Source organism: Puma concolor, chromosome D1 (assembly GCF_028749965.1).
Source record: "Puma concolor isolate L17-30 chromosome D1, mPumCon1.1.hap2, whole genome shotgun sequence".
Classification (NCBI taxonomy): domain Eukaryota; kingdom Metazoa; phylum Chordata; class Mammalia; order Carnivora; family Felidae; genus Puma; species Puma concolor.
The window spans coordinates 92435970-92459528 of record NC_141676.1 but is presented as its reverse complement, the minus strand read 5'-3'; the positions used below and the strand labels follow the sequence as shown (position 1 = coordinate 92459528).

General features: G+C 43.7%; 1 non-coding gene across 1 annotated transcript; it reads left to right on the top strand.

Annotated features, from left to right (window-relative positions):
- The first annotated feature begins 15065 nt into the window (after nt 1-15065).
- TRNAR-UCU (transfer RNA arginine (anticodon UCU)) lies at nt 15066-15150 on the top strand. Its single transcript has one exon. It is a non-coding gene; the product is annotated as a tRNA-Arg (tRNA).
- Nucleotides 15151-23559: the final 8409 nt, after the last annotated feature.

Here is a 23559-nt window from a genome sequence, read left to right as displayed (position 1 = left end):
CAGTGAAAACAGAGCATAGGTTCGCTATTCTCCCGATAGCGCAAACAGAGGGTCCCCCGGGTGAGAGTAGGCAGAGAGATATAGGAGAAAAGATGAGACATGGGTTCAGAATTGTCGGGGAGGAGAGGGCTCGGCTGGAAGCAGCATTAGCTGAACGCCCAGATGCTGTGTGGAGTTGAGCCACTGTCTGAAGGCCACCCTAGAGGCAGCCCCCCCACACCACTGCTGGCCACCATGTCTCAGTGCCTGCCAGAGACACGGGAGGATTTCCCACCAACAGTAAACACCACCTCTCAGAGTGACTACCCAGCAGCCGTCTGCATTCGGAGACTCGGCTTGATCCCTGGCCATTCACCCCATTTGGGAAACTGCCACCTTGCAGAATTCCAAGGTGCTGGGAATCCCCAAGAGAGGGAGAATGGCTGAGGTCTCCTTGCAGGATCGTGGAAGAAAGCACTTGCTCTTGAAGAAGCAGTGTCCTGCCACAGAAATCTGTCCAATCGTAACTCTGATCACTTTTCTAGCCACGGGGCAATGGCTACTGTCACTGTATTTCCCAACTCTCAAATCAGGACACACACTTTGGTACTGAACTGCCTTAAAATAAGGTAGTTTTCGATTGGGACCTTCCCAGCAATGCGGCGTCCTGAGGCAGAGTTACAGAATACAGAAGAAATTTTTGGGCAGAATACAGAAGAAATTCTATGACTTCCTAAACTGCTCAAGTAAAACTACATCTATTCTGCCCCCCTTGCCATCCACCAACTCCCGAAAGTCTCTTGGAGATGGGATTTTCTTCTCCAGGCTCCCGTACCAAATTCCTCGAGGTGTATGTAGATTTAAGGCCAGAGTCAGACATCTGTAGCTCACAGCACAAGTTTGGCCTGCAGACATGTTTTATTCTGGGTTGTCTCATACAGAGAAATAGGTGTCGACACTTAAAAAAATCATCCTCTCTCTCTGACCCTCCCCTGTTCATGCTCTGTCTCTCTTTGTCTCAAAAATAATAAATAAACTTTAAAAAATGTTTTTTTATAAAAGGGGTCGCCTGGGTGGCTTAGTCGGTTAAGCGTCCAACTTCAGCTCAGGTCACGATCTCGAGGTCCGTGAGTTCGAGCCCCGCGTCGGGCTCTGTGCTGACAGCTCAGAGCCTGGAGCCCGTTTTGGATTCTGTGTCTCCCTCTCTCTCTGACCCTCCCCCGTTCATGCTCTGTCTCTCTCTGTCTCAAAAATAATAAATAAACGTTAATTTTTTTTTTTTTTAAATCAAAAGAGAACACACAAATATCTGGGTTTCTTACTTCTTTGGGATGACAGGAAGATCTGGCCACATTACACCACATAATCACATGCTGCTTCCTTGACATCTCAGACTCAGTAGAGAGTCCCCAGCCCCTTCTAGTCTCCGGTACATCTTTGACATTGAGGTAAGGCAAGGTGGCATCTATTCCTGGAATAATATTTCTGACTTCTTTCTTTTCCTCTCTCTCCGGTCAGCTTTTCTTTCTCACGGTATGGTCAGTGTCTTTGAAAACATTGTGATTCTGTCTTACGGCAGGCGACTCCGATCTTGGCTCCTAGCAAATGTTTGGATTCGGACTTGAAAGCGTAGCCATGAGCCCAATGGACTCGTCCATTTCCTGCTTGTGGAAATAATATGTAGGTTTTTGTTTTTTCATCTAAATCTCCAAACTATTCTCCTGGAGTCTCAAAATGGGGAGTGCAGAGACAAGATTCGTTAGCCTTACAGCTTAGAGCTTTGAACCTATCTAAGAGAGTCCCCTGGCTACAGTCACTGTTAAATTGAACTGCACCTCCCAGACAGACTACTATGGGGGCTCTACCGGGCTCTGTTGGGCTCAGTAGGGTTCTGCATATTGCCCACCCATAGGTGACTGAAGTAGTCTGCATTCGTTCCCCTTTCCTGACCCCACACACGTATGTTTGTGGCTCCTTGCAGATTACACAGGTTTAAAGAACAGACGTTTGTCTGACGCTGTCTACCTTTAGAAATGAGCACTTTGTGGCTTGGAATTATGCAAAATATATTTGATTAATTAATTGTGTGACTTTAGACAAGCAACTTGCCCTACTGATGCTTCAGTTTCCTTTTATAAAATAAGACTAGACCTGCACTGACCTCTACTTATTCACTCAAGTGATTCATTCAAGCAATATGTAACAAACACGTACTATATCACAGTACTGTCCTGGGGGCTGAGTACATTAAAAAAAAAAAGAAAAGGAAAAAAAAAAAAAGGTAAGGACACCACTCTCAGACATCCTTAAAGCCTGGAGGTAGAGACCTATTACCTGTATATCGATTCACCTATTTTTTATCTATCATAATTTATTACATGAATCTACACACGTATGGTAAAGAAGATGTATTCCTATTATTTAGAAAGCAGTGGGACACGGGCAAGGACAAATATGTACCCAAATGTGTGCCATGTCTGAATAGGAGTTCTTGCAGAGGACAGAGAAGACTCCAAAGTTAAAGGGTGAGTTTTGTGTTGGGTCTTTTTTATTTTTCAATTTTTTTTAACGTTTATTTATTTTTGAAACAGAGAGAGACAGAGCACGAACAGGGAAGGGTCAGAAAGAGGGAGACACAGAATCCGAAACAGGCTCCAGGCTCTGAGCTGTCAGCACAGAGCCTGACGCGGGGCTTGAACTCACGGACCGCGAGATCATGACCCGAGCCGAAGCCGGCCGCTTAACCGACTGAGCCACCCAGGCGCCCCTGTGTTGGGTCTTAAAGCGTGAACTGAATCTGGACGGGATTCAAGGCTAAGGGGGTACCATGTGCAGAGCCCCACATAAAAGTGAAGGTGCTTGGGGTTGCAGGGACTTTGGAATGGCAGAGTGGGGCAGGGAGTATGAGAAAACGGGCCTGAAGATTCCATCGCAGGTGGGGTAACAGCAGAACTAAGCATTTTGGAAAGTGATTCCTCTGGAGGCCTCATACATAAATACTTAGTTTTGCATAGATCTTACACTTTTCTGGAATATTTTGGGGTTGTTCTGTTCATAACCGAAGATCATTTACCCTCGTAAGGTTCACTTCAAAACCACAATTTTTGAACAACTGCACTAACACACGAAGCACTGGTAGGAAGCAATGGGGAAATTATGGGCGGGTGGTGCTGCGACAAATGTTTGGGGCTGTCAAAAATTCTCCTCGGAGACGGATGTGTCCACCTTGCTGAAGATTAGGGAGGAAAGCAACCCAAGAAAGCAAAGCATGAAAGGCAAAGTAGTCTCAGCCTAGTGAGCCACTGAGCGTAATTTCAGATACACCGTTCCCTTATTCCTTTGGGATCACCCTGCTTCAATCGTGTCCTCTCTCTTGCTGGGTGAAAAAATACACTCAGAGTTCTTCCCATTTAGTAGCTCAAAGGTGAGAAAAAGAGAGAGAAGCTGCTTCTTTCCGGTTTCACCAAACTGGATTCCACTGGGTGCCCCTCGTGCGGGTCGATTTTGTCATTGCCCGAAGCTGCCTGGTGGTCTCCGTTTGGTTTTCTTTCTCCATCTTTAAATCATTAACTCTGTTTAGCTCTGAAAACATGGGGCTTCTGGCTCAGTTCTACTCCCTCTGCTGGCCAGATGTCACCTCGCAGCAGCAAAATGCTATTACGGGGTAGTGCCTTCACCAAGACTATCATACTATTTCTTTTAATTTCTTGGCAATGCAGTATTGGAATTAGGAAAAAAAAAAGGCTTATTTAAAATCCAACAGCTCTTCCTCTAGCAGATTATAATAATTTTAAAACACTGCAGATTGAATTTGGGGCCTCCACTGGGTCCCTGGCCTTGGTATTAATTAACAAAGCTTGAAATGAGCCATGATTAATTGCAAGTCCAGGAGTGCAACACAGTTTGATGAATATGTTCAGATTTCAGGGAGAAAAACATTCAGACCGTTGCTTGAGGCAGGAGCCTCCACAATAATAACCAGTTTGGTTTCATAAAGTGTCTTTGCCATATAAATTGCAGAGTGGATCATCCCTGGAGTGAAATCTGCTGATAATAGAGTAGAAGTGGAGATCTGGAGCCATCTGCCCAGCATGAGCCTTCTAGGGATTCTTTTCTTTCTTTCCTCCTTTCTTTCCTCCTTTCTTTCCTCCTTTCTTTCCCTTTCTTTCTTTCTTTTTTTCTTTATTTTCTTTCTTTCTTTCTTTCTTTCTTTCTTTCTCTTTCTTTCTTTCTTTTTCTTTCCCTCTCTCTCTCCTTCCCTTCATCCCTCCCTCTCTCCTCTCTCTTTCTTTTTTTTCTTTTATCTTCCCTTTCCAAATGATAAGACTTAAAATAGCACATTAAATCAAGGTAGGAGGGGGAGGGGGATATGAGATGTGGGATTTTAAAATACAAAGAAATGTATCCCCGAGACATTGTTTTTCTGCATCCTCGGAATCGTTGTAGAGATAGTTGCCCACGAGAGCTCAAGGCTCTAGAGGGAAAAGATGATGGAACTGTGGAAAGACAAGTGACTCTTGTGGTTATTTCCTCTAAGCCCTGTGTTTATGGCAGGAAAGGAAGTAGGGAGCAGCGTATGTGCAACACCATGCGGGTGGCTAGAGCTGGCCACGGAGCATGGCCTCTGACATGGCAGAGTTTAATGACTAGATGGGCAGATGGGTGTGGGCTTCAAAGATCTGAGTTTGAGTCGTGGTGCGACCTCCATCCAACAGCCAGGATGGCTTCCTGAGTGTGTGACCTGTGCAGTCACACAGGCCCCACACCTAGTTTGATGCTCCACTGTCTCCATCTTGAAATGCTTGGATTTTTTTTTTTTTTTAATTTTTTAAAGAGACCTTGCATTTTCATTTTGCTTGGGGCCCTGCAAACGATATAGCTGGTCTCCTCTAGCACTACAGGACCTTAAGCACATCATTCAACCTCTCCGAGTCCCACTTTTCTTGTCTATGAAGGGATTATAATCATGCTTGCATTGGATGGAATAATTTGGTGGGGGTAATTAGGGGGAAACACTTTGTAAATGATGAAATGCTATGTAAATATAGTGCGAAATCATTAGCTTTTCTGAGCATCAGCAGGTCTTTCCACAGCAATATTTTTCATGTGTTTTTCCCGGAAATTTATGAGCTGTTTTTCTGTTTTTGCTCAGGGTGCTGTCGCACCTGATTTAACTTCACGCTACCTTATACAGAACCTCTGCACCCTCACATATAGAGGTTTTCTCTCTTCCAGGAGGTACAGCTTCCAAGGGGGGAGTAAGAGGACACAGTGATGGTCAGAGAAACCTTTAAGATACAAGAAATAATTACAGCTTGGGGTGAGGGCTTCTGCAGAAGGCCACATTGAGAATGATTTAAGGGTGGTAGTTCATAGCAGTTTTTCTGCTAGTTACTCAGGCATGAAGGTCAAAAAAGCACAAAGTCTGACTATAGCTTTTATTTATCCAAGCATATTTGGACAGTTAGAGGGTAGCCTTTGATAAAATAGGGTGAAAGTGAATAAGCTGCTCTTGAACGCCTCGGCTGTCTTTTTTCTTTTCCCTTTTCCCACCTCAGTGGGGTCCCATTGCTCAGAGGCAAAAGCCTGCAAATAAAGGTGCTCCAGGTGGGAAGCCTCAGAGAGCAGTAATTCTAGTAGAAGCTATAGGCCAGCCTCTTGGCTGGATTCCCGAGATTCTCACCTGGAGTTGCGGTGTGGGTTAATGGCTGGTATGAGGGTATGATATGGGGATACGGCTGATATGGGGAGGTGATATGGTAGAGAAGGGGCATGAATGACAGAGAGAACTTTTAGAAAAATAGGGCATGCCTTCTATTTGTTTCTACATTTCAGTGTTAGCAGGTCAGCAAGCATGAAGTAAAGACTTCAGTGGACATGCTCTCAGGGAAATCTGTTACCATCAGTGCTGGCTATAGACATTTGACCCATAACAAGGAAAAGAGAAATATTCTAAGATTTGTTAGAGAAGAATGTGTGCCATTGAGGTCATTGTGAGATCTGTCAAATTATTTATGATTAGTTACCTCTCCACCCCTTCCGCCCCAAACACACACACACATACAGTAACTGTTATGCATACCCTTATTACATAGAAAATTCCACCTGTTTCAGATTTTATTTGACTGTGACTGGTGCATTTCTCATCTCTGCAAGTGTAGCCAAGCTATCTGTATAGGACTCATTTAAACCCAGGAAGGGGTGGAATGAGAATAGGGGAGAGCCCTTGTGAATATGATAGCAAAATCGAAGGTGTGATGGAAAAAGAAACAAAGCACAGAATAAGGAGGATTGAGGTAGGGTGGGCAGGTAGGTCCACTGAGATGTTTGAGAAAAAAGCCTGAACGCTGTAAGGTACAGGAAAGGAAATGCAAATGACGACAGACTTTGTTGGTGTTGGTGTTGGTGTTGGTTTTTGTCTTATTTTTTTTGTTTTTTGTTTTTTTTGTTATTTTTTTTAAGTATGGCTATATTCAGCCCTGTTAATGTTGCCCAAGTGAAAAGGCATCAGAGAGGAAGAAACACATCACCTAGACCTTGCATTTGCCTTACACACTTGCATATGAGGGGCACCAGCGATGTGTGTCTGTCATTTCCCCAGCACGTTTAGCATACCTAGCCTTGCACAGGGAGGGATGAAAGGGATCTGAGTCCGAGGGGAGCCTGCTCTTCAAAAACACCTAGCGACAAACAGTCCTAGGAGGATGGCCACAGGGAAATGGTAGAACAGACTGAATTATTCTGATTTACCTTCTCCTGCTAATCAGGTCCCTTTGCTCCACAGGAGACTTAAAGGGGAAAAAAAATTTCAGCTTATTTCTCTTCTTTCATATGGAGTGTAGTTTTTTGAGCTCTCATTCTCTATTCCTTATATATCCTTAAAGAAATACTCTTGAGATACGACCAGTCTCTGGAAGAGGTGGGGCTCAGAGCCCTCCGAGCACTGGGTGAGAGGAGGAAATTCTTCCTGGCCCCAAGACACAAGATGCCTCCCAGCTTATGCTCTTATGAAAAGGTTTCAAGTCCAGGAAGCCCACCAGCTTTAGTTCTCCTCTTGATCCAACCCTGTCTGGGTCTATCTGTACTAATAGCATTGCAGCTGACGTGGACTTCCACAGACTCTCCACACAAAACCTACCTGTGGGGGCAGTTGACAGTTTCAACAAGCTTCCCCCTACATTTGGGTGGTAACTCCATGACCGGAGTATTTTCCAAGTTGGGGATTTTATCATTCCAGAGGTGACTGAGTTAGATTCTTCTGGAAAATAAATATCCTTGACAGTAAATAAATGTCCTGGAGTTCTTGAATGAGTGTACTTGATTGGCCCCGTGTTGTGATACAGTAGTCTTCCCACTTGAACGTGGATAAGATCTTATTCACCTTTCACTCTTGATCAAGGGAAGAGAGGACCAATTGTGAGTGAAAAAAAAGGGGGGGGGCTTGCCTCAGGCATGCATTTGCATCCCACCCACTCTGGAATTTTCACTTCTCTCTTTGTTTGCTCTCCTTATAGTATCTCCATCTCTGATTCTCTTACAACGGAGCTTTGGTGACTAATTAAGAGAGTGGAAAAAAAAAGAGAAAACAGGAAAATTATTTTCAACCTAGAGGTTCATAGAGATAATTAGAAAGTCCATGAGTCATTTTCACTTTTTCAAACATGAGGAATAAATATTTATTTGGGGAAGGGTATAATAGGTTAACTAAAGTGTCGTGAATCTTTCCTTTCTCTTGGAATTCAATCAGCCCAATGTGGCAATTCTGGTTATCAAACCTGACCAGGAAGTTGTGATTGGCTCAGATGCCACCGTTTGTTTCTTTTTCTATAGTATATCTTCTAACATAGTCTGTTATTTGCTTTTTGATAGTGTTTATTTTGTTTTGTTAGTCTCCTCCCACTAGAATATGAGCTCCATGGGGACAGAGAGATTTTAATATTTTGTTCACTGTTAGAACCTAAGCGTCTCGGATAGTGCATGGAGTGCATTATTTATAGTACAAAAAGTGAAGATTTACAGAAAGTTTCCATTGAAGCCGATGATGTGTTAGTTCCTGTGCTGTTCTATACCCTGTTCTAGACACAGCAATAATGGGTTCTTCAAATCCACCTACCCACCTACCTGGATTAACTATACTGGGTGACTGTCCAAAGCAGTTATTAATGAAGGCAGCAGACATTAGAGAAGGGGTATGAGCTGGGTGATTCCAGGTGTTTCAGTGACTACGCGCGTGGTGATCTGAGGTATATCCCAGGGCATATACGTCCATGTGCTTAGTTTCTGCATCTCTAATGAGTGATACTAATCCCAGTCTCCCTGGGTCCGTGAGAGACTAAAATGAGATATCTCATGCAACAGGCACCTAGCTTATTGTTTGTCATATAACAAGCATTCAACAAACGTTAATCCCTCTCTTTTTATTTTGATAGGCAATAAAACCAAAGGGAGAACAAGCTAGAAAGTAATGCGTTTTCACAGCAACAGCTCCTAGGGGGTAAGCATTATTTCTTTTATGAATTGACAGCTTCTTACTTCAGAGTATTTAAAGAAAATACATCATCACTAACAATTGCTTCTCAGGCCATTAACCTACCTTATTGGGGCAACCGAAAAATATCATTATTTGATTATTGAATTACTATAGCTATTTTTCATCAGTGTGTGGGTACCCTCTCCTTCTTAACTAGATTACAAAAATGACCTATGTCCCCCATGGCCTTTACAAGACTTTTGCAGAATTTGTGACATACTTTGTTCATAGGTTGCTTAAATGAGGACTTTCCACCCTTTTGTTCAATTTTCCACACTCTGATTTAAGAAGAGAAGCTCCCCTTCATCCCTGCCCATTCAGCCTACTGGTCTTAGACATGGCGGCCCTCATGGGAATTCCCAGTGTAGTTTATATAATGAAGATGGGGTGCTTTGCTCCTCTGTGCTTCTGGAATGCCTGGATCTCTGGACTCACTGCTGCCATGTTTCTAAGGAAGGCGGTTTCATTGGGAGCTCGTGCCAAAGGACTGTCAGTGTATCTGGGCATCGTCCCAAATCTTAAACACAACTGGAAAAACATTAGGCTCTTCGGGGGATACAATTGACTAGATGACATTAAGCAAACTGCCTGAGAGAGGATGACTAAACAAACCTCAAGGTTCCAGCTTAGGCATAAAAAAGAAAATACAGAAAGGTAACAGCCTAGACACTAGCCCAGTTTTTCTCAAGTGTTGTCTGAGCCCCATTTTCAAAAGAATCACACAGAGAGCTTTTAAAAGATTCACAGTTCCGGACCAGGACACTGAATCAGAATTTCTATATTTAAACAGAACCACCACAACACAACAGCAACAATGACAATACCTCTCGGAGCTTTTGGTGCAGCCAATCCCATCCGTTAACAATGGCATCCCCAACTGTTTTCCACTTATTATTGGCCAAAGGTGTACTTGCCTCAGAGTGTTCAGTACGGCTTTCTCCAGGTATAGCTACTATAGCTTGTATCCTGACTTAAGTGGAGTCCTGCGTGCCTCTGCACATCCTTGTCGCCCTTTCTAGACTGCCTTTCCACCGTCCCTCTGGTGACCCCTTATTTATTATTCTCAGGGCTCTGCTCATCCCCAATGTCCTATGTGAAGCCATTCCCAGCTCCCCTGAAGAGACCAAGTGGCTCCCTGCACCACATTTTGCATTGGCATTTCTCTCCATGTCTGCGCTTATCACAATATTGGAAATTATTTGTTTGCCCTTGTTTTTCCTCACTGAACAAGCAGCTCTTCAAAGGGAGGGACAGCACCATGTTCATTCTGATGCCTCCTCCAGCTTCTGGCACGGTTGTTAGCGCCAATACTTATTATTTAAATGGATGGATTGACGAGTGAATGAATTCTTGGGCGCATGTTTAATTAATTAGGAAAATAATCATTTTTCCCAGGAGGGAAGGGCTCCCAGAAAAGCACTGGACTGCTTTTCATACCCAGGCTTTCTCTCTGCGCTTCCTGCCTTTTCCTCCCACGCACGCAGAACACCACACTGGAGGAAAGAAGAACAGTGGGGTCAAGAGAAGTTATGCCAATCCCAAATCAGAAAATTTGCCTTCTGTCTGTGAGCTACAGCTGGTTACCTGGGGAACCAGATTTATCTCCGTGTCCTCAATACAGTACATCTCAATGAGGGCACTTTTAATAACCAATTGATGTGTAATTGCCTGTATAAATTATGTATCTCTTGTGCAGCTTCTATACATGGAGTGAGTTATGGAGAAAACCTCCTCCCGGGATTATTCTGTGGCTGGTGTGACGTGATTGCAAGACCCCTCAGAGGGGACCCGATTCACTTCTTCGGGGCTTCTCAGACAGACATTCTTTGGAGAGAAGATGGGAAAGGGAAAATAACTGGAGTCGGTAAACCCATGTCACAGAGAAGCAGAAATGCAGGATTGTTGACCTTTCAGCCCTAGAAAGACCTCAGAGTTCATGGAGTCCAAATTCTTAATGGTTTATTTACCTGGGTGAATGACACGTTAAGGGGGTGTTTGGCTTCTGTTTGAGTATCTTCAATGGCATGAGGTGGGTTGTGCACGGGCAAAGAAAAGTCTTTGTAGACAAACAGAGATCAGTTATGGGGTGACCTAGTCGAGAGAATTAGGTCCTGCTGGACCTCAGTTTCTTTGCGACGTGGGGATGATCTCACTTATCTCCTCGGGTTGCCGTAACTACTAAATGAAGCAGTGTATCATGAGAATCATTTTGAAAATATTAAAGTATAAATAATTTCAACATCCTCGCCCTTCCAATCACAAGCCATGTTGCCTGACGGCCATTCCACCATTAGGATCCTTGAGAATGGGGAGGTGAGGGCTGTGCCTTAAGGAGGAAGGTATGATGTAGGGCAAGTCAGCTCCATCAGAAAGCGGGGAAAAGAAAGCCCTTCCAGTTCCCAGAGGGCATGTGATAGGCAGGAGAGTCAGATGTGCTGCGACATGGGTGTTGATATTTGTACCTCTACTCTAGGGAGAATCCTGGAATGAGCGGGGAGCTGAAGACGTGAGAGTAAATGTCCTTTCCTTCTGTTGAGTCTAAGGAGGAGACCACGGCACAGAGCATCTCTCTCCAACAGTGGACATCAGTAGAATGCAGATGGAAATGCAGCTCATTCAGGTAGAAAGAAGACATGAGTTAGTCTTTCTGGGCCTCGGTTGGGTCCTGTGGAAGGGATCCATGGGTCTCTGGATGGTCTTCAAGATCAGCAGATGTGGCCAAATCCAGAGCCTTGGGGGCCTGCCATGGAGATGTCAAGTCTAGCAGAGAGCTGTCTCCATTGCCTTTTCACCGCAGGGTGTTTAGCCTAAATTCCAGGCAAAATGAGAAGCGTGGCCAAGGACCAAAGTTCAGTACCGGGAGGAGAGGAAGTGGGCCCGGTCAGGAAGAGTGGTCCAGGAGGCCCTGACCAAGCCAAGACAACAAACCATAAAATCGCCAACCTGACTTTGTTTCCAGATGAGACGGCCGAGGCCTGGGTGGGTGTTAAGTGATGCATGCGCTTATGCTCAGGGGTGGAGCCAGAACTCAATTTTATATCTAGACTGCTCTGGAGCCTCGGCGAGATCTTTTGGGACAGCTACTCAGTGAGTTAAAAGCCATCTATTTATTGCGTAGTCGATTCTCTGAGTTGCTCAGAGAAACATCACAGCGATGGAATAGGCGCCCTGTGTCACTGGTGTCAACGGGCAGACTCTTTTTTGCTTCTTTTCTTCTCCCTGCAAAGTGGGGTTGAGCAGCAAACAGTGCAGACACACCCTTCCGGCCAGAAAATATATATCTTGGTGCATGATGATGTGAAAAGTGGTATACAGGGCGTGTTCCTTAAACACAGTCTGTGCTCTCTGAAAACTCAGAAATAAATAGCCAGTGCCACAGAGGCTTACAGGTACAGAGCATACAGAGAGCTAGAACACATCATGCATCGAAAGCATCTGAGTTCCAGGAAGATGCGTTTATCAAAAGAAAAATATGGCGCTTGGTAAGCGTTGAGGTAAATGAGTATCAGGGAGGCAGATGAGGAGAACCTGACAGAAAGTGGGAGCGTGGCTAGTGTGGAGGCAAAGAGCATCGATTTTGGAGACAAAGTTTGAAAATGAAAGTCACTTACTCGTTGTGTGACCTTGGGGAACTTCACCTTACTTAGCCTCGGTTTCCTCGTGTATAAACAGACACAAGCGTAGGACCTCATAAGGCTGCTTTGAAGATTAAATGAGATGGGTGGGTTTTGAAGATTAAACATAAACTGTAAAATATCCAGCACGTGTCCTCGCGTGGTGTGATCACCTGGGAACGGTTAACCGTGAGGACTGCTCTTAATGTTCTGATCATCATTTCTCAGCGCAGCCTTGGGAGGGTTCTGGAAAGGCCGTCAGCCATTCCTTGATCCATGAGGAGTAGAGGTTCAAAGGGAGTCTATGTTTTTCCAGGTTCCTCAGAGAAAGAACAGTTGTTAGAAGCATCCTACAGACTTTACTCCTGACTCAGTTCTTGGGCATTTAGTTAGGAGAGTCAGCCTTCCATTCCCGGTGGCCTCAAGTGGGCTCATCCTAGCCACAGGCCAACCATTGATCTATGGGAGACTCTTGATCATGTTCACGGGGCGGGGCTCTTCCGTGTATGCAAATCTGCCTCTTTCCCAGCTCTTTTGCATAGGCAAATTTGCCTCATTTCCTACCACCTCCTCCCGAGAAACGAGGACCTTCCCTTTTCCTCCTCAGTGTCTTCCTTTGAAATCATTTTGACGTAATTTTCTCGCTTACTTCTAATCCTTTTAAACAAGCTTCTAAGGTAGGACTCAAAGCATTAGCAACAAGAGATAATTTATTATGTCATGTTTTGATACATTAATAATATAATTTTATACCTACTTAAATTGAAAGCAAACTGAATTGAGTCTTAATTACAGTCATTCTTGCTCTCAGATGTCCATGTTTCATCCTCATTATCAAGTATTCTAGTGTGAATAAATAGATAATTCCATGGGCATGCCTCAGATTGAATGCCTTTCTTCCTGAATGGCCAAAAGGTGAACTGCCTTCTGAGGAATTCACTTTCAGCAGAAACGTCTTTTCTGAGACCTTTTTATTTTCTTGTAACTTGCTGAGACCTTGGCTCTTAACCTCAGTGCCCTAGGTACAATGAGGGTCACGTGGAATTGTAAAGTGAGTTGAGATATGCGAGGAAGAGGTGCCTAAGTGCCTTGGGAGGGTCCCTATAAAACTGAGTTCAGATCAGAGTGGATACGGGGCTGGTAAATCACTTAGGATGATAAAGAGCTGAGTGGAGACTTCTCGGCCCTGTCTTCTTGAATTAATTAATTACACTCTTGTGCCATTTCCTGGCACCTGAGGTCTTCAAGGACTTGAAGTTAAAATCCACCAATACCACAGAGGCTAGTTTGGATTTTTCTCTTTCCTCGGCCCTGAAACCATCTGAATTGACAATTATGAATACTAATAGCTTCTATTAATTGAATGTCTACTATTTGCAGAATAGTTGCATACATTATCCCTAATTCTCATACAGTTCTTCAAAGTGGGTGTTTTTAGTCTTGTCTTGTAGGAGAAACCCCAAATCATATACATGAATATGCATTTCCTATGGTTTCGTATCTGATAACCACCGAGTTGGAATTCAAACCTAGAAGCCCTGCCTTTCCTTTCCTTCTCACTTTGGCCCCAGTCTCCACAAAGCAGCACAGCCAGGAGAAAGCAGAGTTTCGTGAGCTTTCAGAAAGGCCCTCCCCCCCCCCCCCCCCCCCCCCCGGCTCGCCATTTGCAGAACTCGGGTGGGATCTTCCTCAGGCAGCTGAGCCAAGGGGGAGCCACTCGCCACATCAGGCTTCCAAAAGCAGAGGGCATCTTGGCCTTGAGAAAGGAAAGGTAAACGCATTTCGGAGCACAGCCGACAAACTGTCTGTAAAAGGTTAGGTTGTAAATATTTTCGGCTTTGTGGGCCATATGGTCTCTGTCACTACCGCACAAGACTGCCATTTTAGAGAAAGCAGACAGGGACAATACGTAATTAACTGTGTGTGCCTCTGTTACAATAAAACTTTACATATAGTCTTTGAGAGGCGAATTTCAGATAATTTTCACATGTCACAACGTATTATTCTTTTGGTTTCCCTTCCCCCAGCCACTTTAAGTTGTAAAATCATTCTTAGTTTATGGTCATTCTCAGCAAGTGGGGGGCCATTTTGGGCCTGCAAGGCCCAATAGTTCACTGACCCCTTATTTAGAGATGCGTGGCATTTTTAACTTAAAATTTATAATAACAGCTAATAATTTTTGAGTAGCTATTCTATGCCAGAGAGTCTGCTATGCACTTTATTTTTCTAGGCTAGAATCTTTAATGCTTTTTCAATTATAAAGTAATTCCTAGATATAAAAGTGCATGATAGAGTATTAATTATATAAAAATGAACGAACGTATAACCAACATTACCTTAAAAAGTATGAACTGCTAATACCTTTGAAGCCACTGGTCTTCCCTCCCCACCCCATACTATACCCTCTTTATCCTAACAAGAAGCAAATTTTGTGTCTCTAACTATGTTTTTCCTTTTATGGTATCATATAACACAAGTTCAGCAAAAAAAAAGCAAAAAAAGCATATTTATATATTTATGTTTTCACACATAATTATAAAAGTAATATCTACCTTTATTTCTTGAACAGAGAAATAAATAAAAATAGAACATCACTAACACCTTTCCACTATACTCTCTTCTATGAACACAATCCTATTTCTCTACTCTCCTGGATTTACTGATAATTTATTTTCTGCTGTTTTTTAAAAATGTTGTTGGAGGAGGTCATCTGGAAGCTGTCACTGTTGGTTGACCCATAAGCTGGAGCAAGGGCATTTGGAGGTTTCTTACTCCCCAACACCTTGGAATGTATGCTCTGCCTACTGTTTGCACGGCCAGAGCTATTTGCGAGGATGCAGCCTTGAGAGAGCAAGGTGTTGAGACGCTCTGGACTGAATGAATGCATGACTGAACCCAGTTAAGGCCTCTATATAAACTTTTAAGATTTGTCAGGTGGGGGCGCCCGGGTGGCTCAGTTGGTTAAGCGTCTGACTTCTGCTCAGGTCACGATCTCTTGGTCCATGGGTTCGAGCCCCATGTTGGGCTCTGTGCTGCCAGCTCAGAGGCCGGAGCCTGCCTAGATTCTATGCCTCCCTCTCTTTCTGCCCCTCCCCTGCTCTGTCACTCTTTCTTTCTCAAAAATAAAGTAATAAAAAAAAAAAAAAAAAAAAACATTAGAAATTTAAAAAAAAATAATAAAAATAAGGTTTTTCAGGTGGGTGCGGAGATCTGTTTCTCTTGCTACCGCCCAAGGCAAGCCTCAAATGTAAGTTCTCTTGCTTATTAAACCTGTCGCCTACCAATCTGGGGTGACCTGCCTCATCCTTTGGTCTCCCGTTGCCATCTGTGTATGGGGGCCAGTTTCAGATTTCACCCTGGAAAGTTCCCTAGGTTGTCAACCAGCAGTTGGTGAGCCTGCTATGAGATCAGAGAAATGGGTCTTGGGAAAGAGGCATCCACAGGGGCAACCCTGGGTTGGCCAGCAGCCTCTAGGTGGGGAGGGGTGGGACCGTATGTTAGATGTTGGTGGACCACCATGAGAGAACAAAAGCTACTTTATTTGAGGAACTGCACAGAGCACACTTCGGTGGAGGAGTGGAACACCTGGTTACTCAGTTGGGAATCTGGCTGGCCGCCGATACCCAACTGGAGGCTGAAACTTGAGTTTGAAAGGTGGAAGAAGAGCTAGAGGTAGAGAAGGACGTGCAGGTGTCCACTTGCCTGGTGGGGTGACTGACTGTGAAGTGGATGAAATACCCCAGGCTGTGTAACCCCTCATACAAAGGAAAGCAAAAGTACAATAGCAATGCCAGCCAGAGGGGCAGTCCCTGGTTCAGGAGATGTTCATGATGAGGGAATATACCCCCAACTGACCTTGTTGATATGGCTTCCCAAGTTCTAGCAAAAGTCCAGGAAAATTACCCAGGCATGGTTAGTATGGCTAAGGGAAACATGGGGAGATAGCATTTCTCGGGGCAGAAGGCACAGAAAATGAAGACCATCACCACACAGCCCGCCCTCTGGCAGCCCCTGCATGGCATTCGGGAGGTTCAAGGTAGTCCCTTATAGATTGGATTATCCTAATCTGCAGGGAGGCTTGACCCAATGAGCAAGGGTACCCTGTAAATCTACAGAGGAGACACAACAAACTCTTGAGATCCTCTCATTCTACGCCCCTCACTGGGTCAAGATGAGATGATCTATGCCCCTGCCCTGAAGGTCTTGATCAGGCCACCTTCAATACTGCAGGAATGAAAGCTGAGCTTCCCCAGCCACCCCCAGCACCTGGTATGGGGCACTGATATCTATGCTGAACCCAGTCATGGGGCAAGACATTCATGATGCTGATCCGTTGCTGATCTGGGGGAAACTGACAAATGTGGGGAAGAGGTGCAAGCTGTGGGAGAGACCTGAGACAGAGAGGATGCTCTGAAAGTCAGAAGGCTCTCCCAGTTGGCTCTAAAGGTAATCCAAAAGCAAATGTGGTTTGACCGTTTTGCTGCCAGAACCTCACCTGAACAAAATAGACTAGTGACTCAACACTGGATTGGTCAGCCTGTGGACAGCCTTAGAATCTTAACAATAGTTCAGACCTGCCCCATCTCCCCCTACCATTCCTAATGCCTCATCTTCTCCAGCAGAGGCCTCAAGGATAGTCTTATCCAGAGTGGGTGCTCCCTGCCCTGCTGGTTTGGATGCAGGTGAAGACTGTCGGAGATGATCCAGTCCCCATGTTGAGCTCACTATTCACCGGTCCTCTAGAAATAAACAAAAGTGATAGCTTTGATTGATGCTGGAGCCCAATGTACTCTACTACATGGTAACCCTCAGAAGTCGTCTGGTCCCCTCAGTTCCATCAATGGTGATGGAGAGCAAGCAGTTATGGTCACGAAGTTCCCTTTGACACTGAAAATTGGGGACCCATCCAGAGAAGATGAGGTTCTTATGTCTCAGATACCAGAGAACATATTGGGCATTAATATTCTACAATGTCAAACTTGGCAAACTTCTTTTTTTTTTTAATGTTTATTTATTTATTTTGAGAGAGAGAGAGACAGAAGCACAGAGAGAGAGGGAGAGAAAGAATCCCGAGCAGGTCCCACGCTGTCAGCGCAGAGCCCGATGTGGGGCTTGATCTCCCAGACCATGAGATTGTGATCTGAGCCAAAATCAAGAGTCTGATGCTTAACCTACTAAACCACTCAGTCACCCCAAACTTGGCAAACTTCTATCAGTGAATTCTGCTTCTAGGCTAAGGTAATCAAACCAGTGCCTATGGGAACCAGTAAGCCTACCATCCCTGTGACTCCTAGGAATCCCTGTACGCGTCCTAGGATTGTTCCATGCCATGTGGAACTTAACAAATGCCTTTTCCAGTATACCTCCTGGCTGCTGAGTCACAAGATCACTTTTCCTTCCTATGGGGGAAGCCACAACGGAACTTTCAAATGCTTCCCCAAAGCGACCAGCACACTCCTACAATATGTTGTGGGATGGTAGCCTGATCTCCTTCTCCATCCATACCAGTAAAACAGGCCCATTACACTAATGATACAATTTTAACGTGTGAAGACTTGTCTCCACTGCAAGATACTCTTCAGACTTGCTGGGATCTTCTGTAAGGGAGAGGTTGGCCAGTGAACCCACAGAAATTTAAGGCCGAGGCACAGTAGTAAAGGTTTTATCAGCCAAATGGTTGGGTTAGCTGCTCATTGTCACAGAAACTATGATAGAAAAGGTGCAACCCTAGTTAACCACAAAGAGCACGAAAGAGGTACAAGCCTTTCAGGGATGTGGGGCGTCTGGAGGACTTTTATTCCCCACCTGACCTAGCACCTTTGTTCCTTATGCCACCTGGTAAAGAAAGGGTGCATGTGGGACTGGGGATCGGAGCAGCCAGCTGCCTTGAGAAGGCTAAACTAGTAATGAGGAAGATTGAAGTTCTAGGCATTTCCCAAATAGGACTATCATTTGAGTTAGATGCATCTATGACTCTGGAAGGTATGAGCTGGGCGCTGTGGCAGAGACAACGTGAGCAGTGTACCCCTAGGATTTGGGTCTCAGCTCCAGAAAGAGGGCAGAAACCCAACATATCCCCACAGAGCAACAGCTCCTGGCAGTATACACAGTGCTCCTCCGTGTAGAGATCCCCACATCATGGTAAGAACTTCCCTTCCTATCAAAGGGTAAGCTGAGAACATGGTGCAGCAACCAGCCTTTGCCATCATTCAAACTCCCACTTTGACCAACACAGCAGGTCTGTTTGCCTCAGAGGACAACTCTGTCTGCCAACTCACTGTCTGTAGAAATGTGGGTGCTACTAGGCCCTGTAGGGTATGTAGATCCTCCAAATACCCCCCACCCCTTTTTCTGTGGTGGCCCCTGTACCCTGTAGAGAGGGAGTGAGGGAAATCCCAGCCGATGCCTGGGATCCAGATGGGTCTAATCAGGGACAACTTGCCCTCACTGATCACAGTCTCTATTCAGCTCAACACTGATACCATCTGGAGGGAAATAGGAATAAACCACGATGGCCAGTGGACAAAGCTTAGGGCAGTTTGTCTGGTGATCACTCATGAGCCCTGGCTGTTATCCCTTTGCACTGACAGTTGGGCTGTTCTAAAGGGATTAAACCTACGTCTTGGACAGTGGAAAGCTGAGGGGTGAATGATCCTGAATAAGCCCTTGTGGAGTCAGGATCTGTAGCAAGACATTTGGGTTTAGCTGTAAGAACCTGAGGCAGTCCTCACTGTCTTCCATATCCCGGCTCATAGGAGACCGACACCCCCTAGCAATTAAGACACTGATGCCCTAGCTCAGGTAGAACTGCTGGCAACTGACTGTTCAGGAGATACAGCAGATTGGCTGCGTAGAAAGAGTAGCCACCATCATGCCTGGATGGGATGGCTTATTGCCAAGGATGCTGGGTTGACCTTAAAATACAGTGACTTGGTTAATGAAGTAACAGCGTGTCCTATGCATTCCAAACAACACCCAAGGCAACTGCCGAAGGAGTCTGGGACCATCCACTGGAGTTCCTAAGCAATGAGAAATTGGCAAGTTGATTATATTTGTCCCCTCTCTCCCAGTGAGTGTTCTAACTATGGTTTGTGTGGACAAGAAGTCTGACTTAATCCAAGCTTTCCTTTGTCCTTTCCCTGCACAAACGAGCTGCCACAATTAGGGGATTGGGAAGGTGAATACCATGTACAGATACCTTTGCTGAATAGACAGTAATTGTAGACCTCATTTCAAAGGTCATGATGTGCAAGACTAGGCAAAAGAATGTGGCATTGAATGGAGATCTCCTCTCCTTTATAACCTATCAGCAGCTGGGTTCATAGAGAGGAAAAATGGAATATTAAACCAGCAGATTAAATTATTAACACGTAAAATCACCTTGGCCAACCAGACTAAGGTACGATCTGGACTTTAATACATTTGAATGATCAACGAGCAGGGCCTGTTCCCCACATGCCAGACTGGGGACCCCTGTTGAGACCCCCAGCACCATAAAGGTATGTAAGTGTAGGGACACAGCCATTGCTCTGACTCTCTCTGTGGGTCAATGGGCTATGCTGCTGAGAGCACCAACACGCATCTACCAGAATTTGCAATGGAAGGGCCCAGCAGGATGGCCAGATAGCCACCAAATGAGCCACTTACATGCCAATGGACCCTTTTGCTGTCCACTCAGAGCACACTGAAGAAGAGGGGTGTGTGTACGATTATAAGAGCCCTTGGTGAGGAGTGGCGTCTTGGACAAGGTTTTCATGAGGACACAACTGCCAGCTGACCCATGAGCTAGACCCAGGCAATCAGAGGTTCCTCACCCTGTCCCCTGTCCTTGAAAACTGCACTCTGCCCACGGTTCCCACAGCTGGAGCCGTTTTCAAGCAATATGTTGTCGAGATCACGTAGACTGAAAAACTACTGAACCCAGTTAAAGCTTCTGCATAGATTTGCCAGATTTGGCAGCTGGTGCAGAAATTCCCTGGTCTTGCCAACACCCAAGACAAGCCTCGTAAGTTCCTTTGTTTATTAAATCTGCCACATACTAATCTGGAGTGGCCTGCCTCTCTTTTTTGGCTTCTCCTTGCCCTCTATGGAAGGGGACACATTTCGGATTTCATCCCAGAAGCTCCTGAGTTTGCCAACCAACACGCCTGTGTTTGCCTCACTTAAGAAGCGTACATAGATATCTCCATCTATATATCTGTGACTTGCTTTTACACGCCGTATGATTGGAATCATATGATATGCATTCTTTTGAGTCTAGCTTCTCTCACGGAGTCCATGGCATCATAACATGTTGCAGTTTTTGGCAATTTCTTGATATCCCATTGTGGTTTTAAGGTGCATTTCTCCGTTACTAATGAGATTGGACATTTTTTCATAGATTTGTTGCTCGCTTGGATTTCTGCTTGTGTGAAGTGCCTGTTCACATCTTTTGCTTATTTCACTTGGTGGAACTTTGTATTTTTTCCTTTATTCCGTATACACACCATTTGTCAGCTGTTTGAATCGCAAAGGTATTCCGCTATGTTGTGTATTGTTTTTTCCACTTTATGCTGTCCTTTGATGAACAGAAGCCTTTCACACAATGTGATTTGTCCTTGCTGCTGTTTCTTTTTTTTTTTTAATTTTTTAATGTTTATTTTATTATTTTTGACAGAGGGAGACAGGGCACGAGGGAGACACAGAATCTGAAACAGGCACCAGACTCTGAGCTGTCAGGGGCTTGAACTCAGGAACGAGGAGATCATGACCCGAGCTGAAGTCGGATGCTAAACCGATTGAGCCACCCACGCACCCCTGTTTCTTCTTTAATAAATAAATTCTTTAGCATCTTGAAATAATGAAGATCTTCAATATCACCATTTAAGAGAACTATGTTTGTTTGTTTTTTTTTAATTTTTGTATTTTTAAATCCACCTGGAACTGTGGGTGAGGTAGGGCTTCAATTTCTTTCTCCTTCCCCCCCCCTTTTTTTTTTTTTTTTTTTTGATACGGATACTCAATTGTTTCAGAACATGGATGGAAAGTGTATCTTTTCTAATGATCTAAAGTGCCAACTCTGTCAGCTGTTTTTGTAAACCTGGATCCGTTTCTGGTCTTTCTGTTCTGCTCTGTCTACTTTTCCTCCAGTACTCTGCTATCTCAGTTATACAGCTACAGAATAAGACTTCATATCTAGTAGAGCTATGTGTTCTATATTGGTAAAAAAGGAGAAAAGGGATTGATGATTGAAGGCTGGAAAAGTGGCCACTTTCAAATACTGATCTTGAGCAATGCCTATTTCTTCATTCACTTAGGTTTCCTTTAACATTTCTTATAAAGTTCTGTAATTGTGTCCGTAGAATTTTCTCCACATAGATGTATGCCTAAGTACTTCACCTTTTTTTTTTTTTTTTTTCGGTTCCTTTAAGATCCTTTTAAGTTCATCTTCAAACTCTTACATAGAAATGCATTGTATTTCTTCACACTAATTTTAAATTCAGCAGTTTTATTTTGCTTCTTCATCATACTTTTCTGTAGATACCTATGCATTTTCTATGTACACGTTTATTTTACTCGCAAATAATGAGAGATTTGTTCTTCCCGGTCCATCCCTATATCACTTTGTAGTGTGCGTGTGTGTGAAATGTCGTGATTGCTAACACCTCCAGTAAAATGTTAAATATAAGTCATCACCATGATCTTAGAAGTAAAGCTTTTCTGTAGTAAGCAGACTTCTAAGATGGCCACAATGATTCCCATTTCTTTGAAGTCACACCTCCATGTAATCCACTGCTCTGGAGTGTGGGCCGGAGTAGTGACCTGCTTCCAACCAATAGAATATGCTAAATTTGATGGACGGTCATGTCCAAAATAAGACTACAAAAGATTGTGATTTCTCCCTTCCTAATAGGCTTCCTGTGTTACATTTTTGGATTATATATTATCATATGCTTATTTTCCAACATATTTCTCTTTGGTGTGGTATCTCTTAAGGTCCTAGGTCCGTTTTTTAGTTGGGTTTTTTTTGTTTTCTTATTGTTGAGTTTTAAGTGGATAGGTAGATAGATAGATAGACAGACAGATAGACAGACATGTAGGTACATGGATAGACAGCAATCCTGTATCAGATGTGCCTTTGGCAAATATTTTCTTTCATTCTGTGGCTGGTCATCCCATTCTCTTGACATTATTATTTACAGAGCAGAAGTTTTGTTTTGTTTTGTTCTAATTTTAATGAAGTCCAGCACATTAATTACTTCTTCCATGGAGCAGACTTTTGGTGCTGTGTTTAAAAAGACATTGGCGTACCCAAATCACGTAGGTTTTCTCCCTATGTTGCCTTCTGGAGGTTCATACTTTTGTGTTTTACATATAGGTGTCTGACCCATTTTGAGGTAATTTCTGTGAAGGGGTCAGGTCGGGGTTTAGATTTATTTTTGTTTGCAAGTGGATGTCCAATTATTCCAGATTATTTGTTGAAGGGACTACCGTTGCTATAACTTGTTTCCTTTGCTGCTTTATCAAAGATCAGTTGACTATATTTACGCACATCTATTTCTGTGCTCTCTAGTCTGTTTCATATAGGTATTGACAGCTATATATTCCCCTGGGACCACTGCTTTTGCAGTGCTCCATACATTTTGATATGTTGTGATTTTTCCTCCCATCTCAAGACATTTTTATTTTACTTTTTCAAATTTTATTTATTTTGAGAGAGAAAGAGAGAGAATCAGCCATTTTAATTTTTGTTTTCTATATGTGTAATGTGTAATTCCTTTTTCTATATGTGTAATGTGTAATTTTTGTTTTCTATATGTGTAATGTGTGTTTTGTTTATCCGTTCCTCTTTTGTTGTCTTATTTTATATTAATTGGGTGTTTTGTAGAGTGACAACTTTAATTCTTGTAATGATTTTTAAATTATTTTGGAGTTGTTTTCTTAGAAATCCCTTTAAAATTTACAAACACATCTTAATTGATCATATTCTATTTCCGATTCAAACTTAGTTCCAGTGACATATAGAAATTCTACCTCCACATAGTGCCATTGCTTCCTCAATCTTTTTTGGGCTATTACTGTTATACATGTTAAGTCAATGTATGTTACTAACACAATAATACTTTCTTATAATTATTGCTTAGTATAATCTAATGTCTTTTTAAAAGGCCAAGCAAAGCGGCAGCTGGGTGGCTCAGTTGTTAAGCATCCAACTTCGGCTCAGGTCATGATCTCCCGGTTCATGTTTTCAAACCTCATCAGGCTCTGTGCTGACAGCTCAGAGCCTGAAGCCTGCTTTGGACTCTGTGTCTCTCTCTCTTTCTTCCTCTTCCCCCCTCTCTCTCTCCCTCTCTCTCTCTCTCAAAAATAAACTTTTTTTTTTAAAAGGCTGAGCAAAGAAAAGACAGCAAGTATAAATTCACATAATTTGTTCTATTGTTGATTTATCCTTTTTGA